This window comes from Triticum aestivum, chromosome 6A (assembly GCF_018294505.1).
Source record: "Triticum aestivum cultivar Chinese Spring chromosome 6A, IWGSC CS RefSeq v2.1, whole genome shotgun sequence".
Classification (NCBI taxonomy): Eukaryota; Viridiplantae; Streptophyta; class Magnoliopsida; order Poales; family Poaceae; genus Triticum; species Triticum aestivum.
In genome coordinates this window covers 595,079,000-595,093,084 of record NC_057809.1, presented here as the reverse complement: position 1 = coordinate 595,093,084, position 14,085 = coordinate 595,079,000, and the positions used below count along the sequence as shown (strand labels likewise).

Genomic DNA, 14,085 nt, shown 5'->3' with positions numbered 1-14,085 from the left:
TCTCTCCCTCCCGTTCTGCAGGATGCCATGGTGCCGCCGGAGTCCGCCGTTGACGCCAGGAACGGAGAGTCAGCTCCAAATCCGACCTCTGGAGCTCAGCCTCAGCCTCCTCCTTGCCTCCTCGACCCCCCCCCCCCCCGGCGACCCGCCTTGCCAAGCCGCTGCCGCCACCATTGCCCTGCTCAGGCTCGAGCTGAATAGCGGTTCGATCCCCTGCCTCCCCTGCTTCGTGGTCGCGTTGACCAAGGCCCAGCCTACCCTTGGCCCATCCGCGCAAACCTAGCAGCCGCGCCAGATCCGCTAGGCCAGCCGGCCTGCTAAGGCCCGCGGTGAGCAGCCCAGTTCTTCTCAGATTTAGCCCATAGTTGTTTTTTTCTGTGCGCTACGAATTTGTCCATTTATCCCGAGACTGCAGTTTTTACAGTATAGCCCCTCTAGTCCATGCATATCGTAACTCTCAATCCGTGCATCATATGTAAAAACTTTAAATATGAAAGATTCTTAAAATTTCATCTAGTTTAATAATATGCCACTTTCATCCATGTTTAAAATGCTTAAAATAATGTTTGCTTTAATTTGCTCCTATGCCATGCTAAAATGCTTTAATTCATAACTAAATAACCGTAACTCGGAATTTAATAATCTTTATATGTAAATGGGGTGGAAAAATGCCTAGTTTAACATGGTGCATTCATCTTGTATGTTTAACAACCCTAAAATTGTGTTTAGGGCAGAACAGTACCATTACAAAAATTATGCACATGAGGAGTTTCCGGACTTGTTGTTTTGTTGTTCCGGCCTCATTTAAACTTGCCTAGATAGATAGTTTCATTATGCTTCACCTCTTGCCATGCTAACAACATTTAATCTTGTTGGGTACATAAATGATAGGGAACTAAATTAGTCATGTGGTGTTTTCTTCAATATGCAACTCCGTTGCATATTGAGCTCCACTTAATTTGTAGGGTTGTTTGTGCATTTTGCCATGCCATGCCTCATTAAACCGGACATGCATCATACTTGGTTGTGCATCATGCCATGTCCATGTGTTGTTTGTTTACTATGTTGTATGCTTCTTTTCGGTGTTGCTTCTTCGGGTTGGTTCCGATAACATCGTGTTTGTGAGGATCCGTTCGACTACGTCCGTTTGTCTTCTTCATGGACTCGTTCTTCTTCCTTGCGGGATTTCAGGCAAGATGACCATACCCTCGAAATCACTTCTATCTTTGCTTGCTAGTTGCTCGCTCTTTTGCTATGCCTATGCTACGATACCTACCACTTGCTTATAATGCCTCCCATATTGTTAAACCAAGCCTCTAACCCACCTTGTCCTAGCAAACCGTTGTTTGGCTATGTTACTGCTTTGCTCAGCCCCTCTTATAGCGTTGTTAGTTGCAGGTGAAGATGATGTTTGTTCCTTGTTGGAACATGGAGATGTTGTTCCTTGTTGGAACATGTTTACTTGTTGGGATATCACAATATGTCTTATTTAATTAATGCATCTATATACTTGGTAAAGGGTGGAAGGCTCGACCTTATGCCTGGTGTTTTGTTCCACTCTTGCCGCACTAGTTTCCGTCATATCGGTGTTATGTTCCCGGATTTTGCGTTCCTTACGCGGTTGGGTTATAATGGGAACCCCTTGATAGTTCGCCTTGAATAAAACTCCTCCAGCAATGCCCAACATTGGTTTTACCATTCGCCACCTAGCCTCTTTTTCCCTTGGGTTTCGCGGACTCAAGGGTCATCTTTATTTTAACCCCCCCCAGCCAGTAATCCTCTGAGTGTTGGTCCGAACTAGCTGCCTGCGGGGCCACCTCAGGGAAACTTAAGGGTTGGTTTTACTCATAGCTAGTCTCATTTGAGTGTGCCCTGAGAACGAGATATGTGCAGCTCCTATCGGGATTTGTCGGCACATTCGGGCGGTGTTGCTGGACTTATTTTACCATTGTCGAAATGTCTTGTAACCTGGATGCCGAGTCTGATCGGAATGTCTTGGGAGAAGGAATATCCTTCGTTAACCGTGAGAGCTTGTGATGGGCTAAGTTGGGACACCCCTGCAGGGATTTGAACTTTCGAAAGTCATGCCCGCGGTTATGAGCAGATGGAAATTTGTTAATGTCCGGTTGTAGAAAACCTGAAGTTGACCTTAATTAAAACACATCAACCGCGTGTGTAACCGTGATGGTCTCTTCTCTGCGGGGTCTGGGAAGTGAACACGGTGTTGGAGTTATGCTTGACGTAGGTTGCTCTAGGATCACTTCTTGATTATAGATTCTCGACCGTGCTTTTGCCTTCTCTTCTCGCTCTCATTTGTGTTGTTAGCCACCATATATGCTAGTCACTTGCTGCAGCTCCACCTCATACCTTTTACCTTACCCATAAGCTTAAATAGTCTTGATCGCGAGGGTGTGAGATTGCTGAGTCCCTGTGGCTCACAGATACTTCCAAAACCAGTTTGCAGGTGTCGATGAAACTGTACAGGTGACGCAACCAAGCTCAAGGAGGAGCTCGATGAAGATCTTGTCCTTTGTTTTGTTTCGTGCTAGTTGATCAGTAGTGGAGCCCAGTCGGGACGATCGGGGATTTGTGTAGCATTTGGGGTAGTCTTCTTTATTTTGGTTCCGTAGTCGGACCTTGATTGTATCTAGTTGATGTAATGTTATATTCATGTATTTTGTGAAGTGGCGATTGTAAGCCAACTATGTATCTCTTTCCCTTATGTATTACATGGGTTGTGTGAAGATTACCTCACTTGTGACATTGCTTTCAATGCGGTTATGCCTCTAAGTCGTGCTTCGACACGTGGGAAAGTAGCCGCATCGAGGGTGTTACACTACTGTATTCCAACTTCTCTATGGTTTATAAACTATTTTACTAGCCATAGATTCATCAAAATAAGTAAACAACACATGAAAAACAGAATCTGTCAAAAACAGAACAGTCTGTAGTAATCTGGATCAAACATATACTTCTGGAACTCATAAAATTCTCAAATAAATTGCTGGACCTGAAGAATTTATCTATTAATCATCTTCAAAAATAATTAACTAAATAGCATTCTCCAAATAAAAATGGAAGCAATTCTCATGAGCGCTAAAGTTTTTGTTTTTGACAGCATGATCAACAAGACTTTCCCAAGGTCTTCCCAAAGGTTCTACTTGGCACACTAATTAAACACATAAAACCACATCTAAATAGAGGCTATATGAATTATTTTTTTACTAAATAGGAACTAAAATCAAGGAACTAAAATAAAATTGGGTTGCCTCCCAACAAGCGCTATCGTTTAACGCCCCTAGCTAGGCCTGATGATTTCAATGATGCTCACATAAAGGATAAGAATTGAAACATAAAGAGAGCATCATGAAGAATATGACTAGCACATTTAAGTCTAAAATGCTTCCTATGCATAGGGATTTTGTGAGCAAACAACTTGTGGGAACAATAATCAACTAGCATAGGAGGGCAAAACAAGCATAACTTCAAGATTTTAAGCACATAGAGAGGAAACTTGATATTATTGCAACTCCTACAAGCATATATTCCTCCCTCATAGTAATTTCCAGTAGCATCATGAATGAATTCAACAATATAACCAACACTTAAAGCATTCTTTTCATGATCTACAAGCATAGAAAATTTACTACTCTCCACACAAGCAAAATTCTTCTCATGAATAATAGTGGGAGGAAACTCAATAAAATAACTATCATGTGATTGAAAATTAAAATCAAGATGACAAGTTTCATTGTTATCATTATTCTTTAAAGCATACGAGTCATCACAATAATCATCATAGATAGGAGGCATGCTTTCATCATAATAAATTTGCTCATCAAAACTTGGGGGACAAAAAATATTATCTTCATCAAACATAGCTTCCCCAAGCTTGTGGCTTTGCATATCATTAGCATCATGGATATTCAAAGAATTCATACTAACAACATTGCAATCATGCTCATCATTCAAATATTTAGTGCCAAACATTTTATAGATTTCTTCTTCTAGCACTTGAGCACAATTATCCTTTCCATCATACTCACGAAAGATATTAAAAAGGTGAAGTGTATGAGACAAACTCAATTCCATTTTTTTATAGTTTTATTTTATAAACTAAACTAGTGATAAAATAAGAAACTAAAAGACTCGATTGCAAGATCTAAAGATATACCTTCAAGCACTCACCTCCCCGGCAACGGCGCCAGAAAAGAGCTTGATGTCTACTACACAACCTTCTTCTTGTAGACGTTGTTGGGCCTCCAAGTGCAGAGGTTTGTAGGACAGTAGCAAATTTCCCTCAAGTGGATGACCTAAGGTTTATCAATCCGTAGGAGGCGTAGGATGAAGATGGTCTCTCTCAAGCAACCCTGCAACCAAATAGCAAAGAGTCTCTTGTGTCCCCAACACACCCAATACAATGGTAAATTGTATAGGTGCACTAGTTTGGTGAAGAGATGGCACTACTAGGGAAAAGGCTAGTAGCAGCGCGGGTTTTGTGATCACTAGTAGCGCGGGTAGGCGCGCTACTAATAAGGAGCTACATCTATTGCTTAGCAGTAACGCGTGCCCGCGCGCGCTACAGCTAATGTAACTACTGGCAGGGTGTTTTCTCGCCATCGCTACTAGTATTATTTTTTTAGTGTATTTATGCGCCATAGGACAAATATTGGTACAATACCAGTTATGAGGTTTACATCATTATGTCCATAACAGTGTGTCAAATGAAGGTGGATTAGGTTCAAGTGGAGGCAATATGTGGTGCATGTCAAAAGTATACTACTAATCCAAACTTGATCTAGTTTGGACTAGTAGTACTTTCGATGTGCACCACATGTTGCCTCCACTTGAATCTAATCCGCCAGCACAAGCTATTTAATCACCATCATAGTCATTACCACCAACAGTATTTATTTAATCACCACTAACGCTAGCTAATAATAATCATCATAGTCATTACCACCAACACTAGCTATTTTATCATCATAGTAATAGTGTAGCACATCATCATCCTCAAACTCATTTCTAGCTAGCTAATCACTCCTGCTGCTCTCTCTTAGGTAAAATAACATAAAACATGTGTATCTCTCCTCCTTGATCAAGTTGGAGCATGCAGATGAACCTGTCTCCTAATCGTGGGTAGCGCATCTGTTTGCTGCCCCCTAGTACTTCTCTGTGCTCCCCCATCACATATTTGGTCCAGTCTTGCACTATTAAGCATCCGTCGCTAATATTGAATGCACTAAAGTAATCTGTAGGATATCTTGGCCGTAAGCTAATAGTACTCATGGTACCTTTAGTCTTGATCCCATAAGGCACAACATTCATCGGGAGTCCCTGTTGAAGAACATCGTATGGTAGCATACTTAGCAATGAAGTTTAGCTTCAAAAATAATGTATGGAAAAGATGCACTGAGGACAAACAGTAAAAATCTTACCATCCTTCCTAAATAGATGTGACCGTAGTTCATTACGAACACTATTGGTCGCACATTTTCAGTACTAACATTTTTAAATGCAGGAAGAAAATTTGTCTTAACAGTATCAAGATCCTCAAGCCATGAAACATAATGACTTAGCTCCCCGCAGTTGAGTTCAGCCTCGGGACAGTAGTAGGTCCTGTCTACCAAGCCCTGGACATGTTTGCTTGCACCGAAATAAGCTGACAATACAAATTAGTTGTCAACTATTTTTGAATAAACAATATCAAAGACATAAATATGGTTGAGAAACTTACATAATGGTATAACTGGAGGCGTCTGCACATTGACACAGATGTCGGTATTACCTTCAATATCATCTTCCGGACGAATATCAAAGGTGATAACCATATCAGGCTCAAATGCATAAGTCTTGCATAGTGCTCGTCATGTTTTGCATCCAAAATAGGTGTAGTCGTTTGAATTGTATAATTTTGCGTGGAAAATATAACCATGTCGGTCTTCAAGTAACTTTCTTTACATCCATAGTATGACTGAAACCTATCTTATCAAATACAAAAACTCTTGCATGGCAGGGGATACGCTAGTACAATAGTAAAAAAATAATAAGTTAAAGCAAATGAAGCAGATGTCATGCTTAATTACGAAAAAAGGCTTGTCGTTGTGACTTACTGTATCCACTTCTAAGTTCTCGTCCAGCTTGATGCTGAAGCTCCTATCATCATCTAGGAAGATTCCGTCGCACAGGCCGCGCTCGTCTTCGCAGTATTTGCAAATACCGGAATCATTTTCGTCATCAGACATTTCCTATGTTCATAGTTAAAACATTAATTGAAAATCGATCGAAGACAACTACCAGGATACTCAACACACAAATCCGGGGCACTCGATATTTCCTACATATTCTGGCACAAGTCATGCCAAAATTCACGGAAAAATCCGGCACGACCTTTGCTAAAATAGGACATATCGAGCGCCTGAAATTTGCCGAAACGGAAATGAATAAACACTCCAGCAAAACAAAGGCCACTCGGAGGTGTAACCTGCAAACATGACCGGCCACTTGGATATTGAGAAACACAAGATATACATTTCAAAATATCTTATAGGACTCAAATTAGCATGCATTCAATAAGCAAAAGTAAATCATCTCATGCGTCCGTACATCATCGAATATTATCACTAATACATCCCAAATAGTGTCATACATATAACATCACTAATACAACTAAAACCCTAGCACACGACGGGTATCGGCACGGGCGGTGGACACCCACAGAGAAGGAACCATCACGGGATCATAGCTCTAGTGAGGTCCCTGGAGAACCTGCCAGGTATTGGAGAACCTGTGCTCCAACGCAAACAAGTAGCGACGGACGTGTGCGTCCTCCTCACTGACATGGTGACGCACCACCTCCGCGGATTCCTCGAGCCTCTGGACCGTCACTGGCCCACGCGACCGCCACCAAAGAAGGTTCGGGTCAACGACAGGCTGGCTCCTCACCAACATGCGCCCCCCCGTTGGTAGCGCCTCCCAGTACCACCCCGGCGGAGCCCAGTCCCGGACATGGCCCATCTGGTCAAGCAGGTGCCGTCCTCCGCCGACTCGACGACGAGGATGCGAGATAGGCATCGTCCACGTCGATGCGAGAAAAATTGCTTTAACTAAAAAAATAGCAACAAGTTCTTACTAACTAGTTCTATTAATTCAACTAGTTCTTACTAAAAATAAACTTACTATAAATAAAAATAGCAACAAGTTCTTACTAACTAATTAGTACCTAGGAACTACTACCCTAATTACCATCTAATTTGATAAACCTAGGGGTGGAAAGTGGTAGCGGATATTCCAATTATCCAACTATAAAGTGAAATAAGTGGTCAAATTTTACTCGTTTTATGATTCATCTTAGAAATTTGATTAGTTTCCACACCCTTACATGAACCCTAACTCATTTGAGCCGCATCCGCATATGATTCGTTTCAACCCTGTCCTTCATCATTGCTAGCCATGTTTCCTACAATTAAATCTAGTAAATTAATTCTAGACCTAATAAAATGAATAATGACATACAAAAGGCCTATGTTTTGTAGGAACGTTGACTCATTCCTAGTGCGGCAAATCCCGGGCACTCGATATGTCCTAGTTTGTAGCACAAGACATGCCGAAATTCACAGAAAATTTCGGCATGACCTTTGCTAAAAAGTGGACAAATCGAGAACCTGAAATTTGCCAGAACGGAAATGAATCAACATTCCGGCAAAACATATATAGGCCACTCAGCTTCATTCAAACAACAAAGCCACTTGGGCACAAACAACATGACCACTTCAATGAAAAGATATAATCAACAATAAAAGTCTAGGAAGGGATCATCTTTAAAATAAAACTTGCCTAAATAACCTAGATAATTAACCTAATTAAACTAGTTAACCTGACTAGTTCTCTATCAAAGCCCTAACTAAATTTTTGCACTAACCTAGGTAATTAAACGAGTTAACCTAACTACTTCTCTGTCAAAGCCCTAACTAAATTTTTGCCCTAACCTAGATAATTAACATAATTAAACTAGCTAACCTATGCATGAGAGAGAGAGGAGGGGTGGGGGCTTACAGAGGATGGCTCCGGTGGTGGCGAGAAAGGTAGTGGTGGCGAGGGAGGCAGGGGCGTCTCCGGTGATGGCGAGGGAGGCAGTTGTGGCGAGGGAGGATCCGGTGGCGTTGATGAGGCTGCGTGGCTCCGTGGCGTTGGGGGCGGCTCCGGTGGCGTCGACGGCGCACGGCTCTGGTGGCTCCGGGGGCGTCGACGTCGGCAGGAGACAGCGGCGAAGTGGGGCGACGAGGAATCGGGGAGACGGCAGCGGGGTGGGTCGAGAGATTTGGGGGCAAGTGGTGGCCGAGGGGGGAATGGTTTTTTGGTTAAGTCAAAACTAGCGGTAGCGCATTTCGCAGAACGCGCTATAGCTAAGGTAGCTATAGCACTTTTTCCAAAACGCGCTACTGCTATACATATGTAATTTTCTCTCTTTTTTATTTCCTTTTCTATTTCTATAGCGGGGGTCCTGGAAACGCGTTGCAGCTGCGTTAGCTACAACGCCTCTTACTAACACACGCTACAGCTAAGCCTTTCTCTATTTTTTCGCTTTTTCATTTATTTTGCTTTACATTTTATTTTTTTCTTTCTCCTTTTTCTGTTTCTTTCATTTTCATTTACTTTTCATTTTATTTTATTTCCATTAGCAGTAGCGCTGTTACAGGGAAACACGCTGCTACTCATGTCCTAGCGGTAGCGCGCTTCCTGCAAGGCCGCTACTGCTATGCGTAGCCCATCGTTCCAGCAATGGGAATATTAGAGTAGCGCTTTTACAGGCACACGCGCTACTGCTAGAATCGTATCTGCAGCGCGGTTTATTCTGAACCGCTACTGCTATCTAGCACTAGCGCCCTTTTTTAACCTGCGCTGTTGCTAAATTTCTGTGTATAAAGTTTTCCCTAGTAGTGTGGTGATACAAGGGGTATATGGATAGTAGATAATAGTATTTGTAATATGAAATTATAAAAACAGCAAGGTAACTAATGGTAAAAGTGAGCGTAAACGGTATTGCAATGCGTGGAAATAAGGCCTAGGGTTAATACTTTCGCTAGTGTAAGTTCCCTCAACAATACTAACATAATTGGATCACATAACTATCCCTCAACATGCAACAAAGAGTCACTCCAAAGTCACTAATAGCGGAGAACGAACGAAGAGATTATAGTACGGTACGAAACCACCTCAAAGTTATTCTTTCCAATCAATCCGTTAGGCTATTCCTATAAGTGTCACAAACAGCCCTAGAGTTCGTACTAGAATAACACCTTAAAACACAAATCAACCAAAACCCTAATGTCACCTAGATACTCCAATGTCACCTAAAGTATCCGTGGGTATGATTATACGATATGCATCACACAATCTCAGATTCATCTATTCAACCAACACAAAGGACCTCAAAGAGTGCCCCAAAGTTTCTACCGGAGAATCACGACGATAACGTGTGCCAACCCCTATGCATAGGTTCCCAATGTCACGAAACCCGCAAGTTGATCACCAAGACATACATCAAGTGGCACGTGGTTTCCCATTGTCACCACAGATATCCACAGCAAGACATACATCAAGTGTTCTCAAGTCTTTAAAGACTCAATCCGATAAGATAACTCCAAAGGGGATACTCAATTCATTACAAGAGAGAAGAGGGGGAGGAGAAACATAAGATCCAACTATAATAGCAAAGCTCGCGATACATCAAGATCGTGCCAAATCAAGAACACGAGAGAGAGAGATCAAACACATAGCTACTGGTACATACCCTCAGCCCCGAGGGAGAACTACTCCCTCCTCGTCATGGAGAGCACCGGGATGATGAAGATGGCCACCGGTGAGGGTTCCCCCCTCCGGCAGGGTGCCAGAACAGGGTCCCGATTGACTTTTGGTGGCTACGGAGGCTTCTGGCGGCGGAACTCCCGATCTATGTTGCATTCTGGAAGTTTCAGGGTATATGGACTTATATAGGCAGAAGAAGCACGTCAGGGGAGCCACGGGGGCCCCACGAGGCAGGGGGCGTGCCCTAGGGGGGTGGGCGCGCCCCCCACCCTCGTGGGCAGCTCCCGTATCTTCTGACGTGGGGTCCAAGTCCATCAGGTGTGTTTCCTTTCAAAAATAACTTCTCCAGTTGATTTCGTTCTGTTTCGACTCCGTCTAATATTCCTTTTCTTCAAAACACTGAAATAGGCATAAAACAGCAAATCTGGGCCGGGCCTCCGGTTAATAGGTTAGTCCCAAAAATAATATAAAAGTGGATAATAAAGCCGAATATTGCCTAAAACAGTAGATAATATAGCATGGAGCAATCAAAAATTATAGATACGTTGAAGACGTATCAGAGAGGTACAAGAGAAACGACTCAAAAGCATTTACTTTGCATCATTGTTACACGGAGCTTGATGTACATGACAAGTGGACAATAAGAAACCTTGAAACCACACAGAAGAGGCAAAGGCTCAACACCAGTGTTGATGATGATGATTTGGTAGATAATCCATCCACTCCTCATGTGTGTCCGGATGGATTGAAAATTGCAAAGCATGAAGAATGGTTGTGTTGGAGCATACAAGGAAGAGTTGATTGCGATGGTGGATGTTAAAAGGGCACTGGTGGCCGATCGGGAGGAGGAGAAGATGACTTGCTTCTCTGAGATGAAATTGATGGAGGAGACAAAATAGAAGGAAAAGGTGATAGCCGAGGAGATAAAGGTGCTAGTGGAAGAAAATAAAAAACTTGAACTTTAGTTGACAAGCCTTGAAATTAAGGTTGCGGAGAACAAAAAGATTGAGAGTCAGGAACAGAAGTTGCATTGGCGGCCGAGGAGAAAAGGAATAAGAGGGTGGCCGAGGAACATGCAACCATGTGGATGGATCCTAGTAAGATGGACGAGAAGGCAAGGAAATATTGGGAGTTTAATCATGGCGACATCTTGGCTAAGATATATGCTGGTAGCAGCAATGGTGGTGACGACAATAGTGGTGTCGCCGCTGACAACGCGAGTGCGTGAAGCCCTTGTGAAGTATGATGGCATTTGGTCCATCATGTGTTGGTGGTTTTTTGGAATGGACTTATTCACATCGCCTTTTGGCACAAATTATGGTTATGTTTAGTTGTTTGATAGATCCGTCCAAGGTACACTGGAATGCATGTTTGGACGACAATGCCTTAACTAAGCATAAAAATTGAAATAAATTGCCGTGCAAACGGAGAAATAAATGATCATATATATTTGGGTTTATTTAAGTGGCCAAATAGGAAGGACCAAGGCATCCAAAATTTCCTCTTTAACCACACCAATTTTGGTCCATTAATTATCGTTAAGGCCCACACATCGCTCTATTGCCTAATAAACATGACTTTCCCGTAGAGATCCATAGTAGGTCACATGTATGGCCAATCTCCTCTTCAGTTAATGCATATATTGGAAGGAAAATAGAATTAAGGAAGAAGCACGAATGATCTGGATTTGCTTAGAGGCCTAAGATAGCTAAACTGGACAAATAGTTCATTGGGGTGTGTGCTATTGTAAATAGCTTAACATGCCTTTAGTTTAATTTTCATCAATAGCAAAATAATAGTTCCACTTAGAAAAGTTATGTATGTATACTACTACTAATTTATTAGTAGCTCATCGACCAGTTCTTAAGCTTGAGACCACTTGACTCCGACTATAATAAAATTATATTTCCACCATTCTCTCAAAAGTCCAAATTGGTATACATAAGCGAACAATATATTTTAACACTTTGAAGCATGCCAACTTATTTCACAATAGTGAAATTATTCTTGTAACACAACAACAACAACAACAACAACAGACAAGGAGGTGCACTAAAGTCACCATGGCATGCTCGTATCCCGGACCTCCAACACTTGTTTATTGATCAACGATGGTGGTGGTGGTGTCAGGGGTAACACCACCCCCATGTTTTCGTTGGGGACTGGTGAGGGAGGGTTCTTCATCGGTATCCTCTGCCCCAAGCGCCTCGCAGTCCCCATCCCAAACACCTTTCCCCCTTCATGATGCAGCCCATCTGAACGACCCCACACACCAATGTCGCCACCTAGCATCATCATAGTAATTACATCAACACACACATCCATACATATGAACAACAAATCCAGGATTTGGAAACATCCAAAGGGAACTCAATTGCGCATATAGATATACCTGGAGCATGATGCAGTGGGTCATGTGCGGCGGCCATGCATAGATAGGAAGACATCAGCGGTAGGAGGAGGATGAGGACGGCAATGACGAGAAAACATGTGGCTCTCTGTGGGTAGATCATGCCGTCTAGAGGGGAAGAGTTGGGTACGATGAGAGATCTGGAAGGCGGAGAGGAAAGAGAGGGGAAATTGCATACACAATGATCAGAGTAGTTAACACATCTATTGCCTGTGAAGCTGCAAAACAAGGGGAGGCATTGGAATAAATAGGGGGAAAGGGTTGGGAGAAAACTAAAAAGGAAAAAACTTGCACGTAAACCAAATAAATATGGTGGTTCGAGTCGGTAGCTACAAGGGATAGACAGCGAGAGAGAGCTTGCTTTGTGCGTGTTGTGAGTTGTTCGTTGTCCTATAGCAACGCTCTTAAATTCCCTGCCAGCCAGTAGCATGGATACAATTTTGGCTCTGCTCGTCTTGCGCGTGTTGACCATGCATGGCTAGATGTACGTTGCTTGCACTTCCACCCTGGTGATACACTCCCTTTGCCAATTGTCGTGTAGCCCTTCCCCTTCACATCTCTCACGCGGCGAAGTGAATCAAGCCGCGAGCCCACGATTAGGTCAGACCAAAATTCAATTTAGCCTGCCAGAGGCCCATAAACTTTGTCATTTAATCAATGGATACACTATTAACCTTATTTTTTGCCCCCTAAAAGAAGGGGTGACTAAAAATAGAGAAACTGGGAAAAAAATCTTCCATACAAAGTGTCAGAAAACAACATGACTCCAACGTTGTACTTGCAAAGATAATGCTAAAGGTTTGGAGTCGTTCAAGTTAGCCTCTGGGCAAAGAAAGAGCTCCCGCAGTTCCCCGATGCGAGCGTGGGTTTTCCTCCCCTTCTTCGGCCTCTTTAATGGTTTTCTTTATTCTTTCAATAGTTTTCTTTATTCTTTCAATGGTTTTCTTTGCTTCTTTAATGGTTTTACTGGCTTTTCTTTTCTTTTTCTTCATTTTCATTATGTTTTTTGTTTCTTTCTTGATTTTCATTGGTATTTCTTTATTTCTTAGTTTCTTCAGTTTTCTTCGATTTTCTTTCTTTCTTTCCTGGTTTTTTTTCTGGTCTTCTTTGTTTTTTCTTTATGTATTGATTTTTACTATTTTTTCATTCTTTTGCATTGTTTTCTTGGTTTTTATTTCCATGTTTCTTTTTTTGGTTTTATTGTATTTTCGTTGTTTTTCCTTTACTTCTACTCGGTTATTACTATTTTTTCTTTGCTACTATTTTTTGTTCAATTTTTATTTTCTTTTTCATTGGTTTTCTTCGTATCTTTTTTGGTCTTCATCGGCTATTTGCTTTTATTTGTTTCTTTCTATATTCTGGTTTTTTAAGGTTTTCTTTTGATTCATTTTCTTTGTTTATTTCTTGGTTTCATCGGTTTTATCTATTTCCATTTTTGCACTGTGTTTTTGGTTTTTCATTTTCTTTTGTTTTTGAAATGTTTTTTTTCATAGGTTTCCTATTTGATTTTCAATTGTTTACTTTTTTCTCCAACACATGTTAAGTTTTTTACTACAAATTCAACACTTTTTGTATACATAAAAATATTAATATTTTAAAATGCATAAGAAACATTTTTTGAAAACATATATTTTTTGTGTCTACCTTTTTCCATGCACATTTTACATTTTGGTATATATAATACATTTCTCTAAGACACGTTTACCATTATTAAATACAAGATAATCATTTTTAATACAACATTTATATTTTTTGAATACATGGTAAAAAAATTCTATACACATTTTAAATAGTTTTCAAAAGATTTATTAATATTTTTGATTAAAATATTAACACTTTCTTAATGCACGATCAACATTTTTTCTATA

The 14,085-nt window shown here is 41.4% G+C and overlaps 1 long non-coding RNA gene across 1 annotated transcript; it reads right to left on the bottom strand.

Moving 5' to 3' along the window:
- Window positions 1–11,691: 11,691 nt before the first annotated feature.
- On the bottom strand, window positions 11,692–12,463 carry LOC123131203 (uncharacterized). Its single transcript, XR_006464096.1, has 2 exons — window positions 12,200–12,463; window positions 11,692–12,092 (listed from the first exon to the last, which is right to left on the bottom strand). It is a non-coding gene; the product is annotated as an uncharacterized lncRNA (long non-coding RNA).
- Between the last annotated feature and the right edge of the window lie 1,622 nt (window positions 12,464–14,085).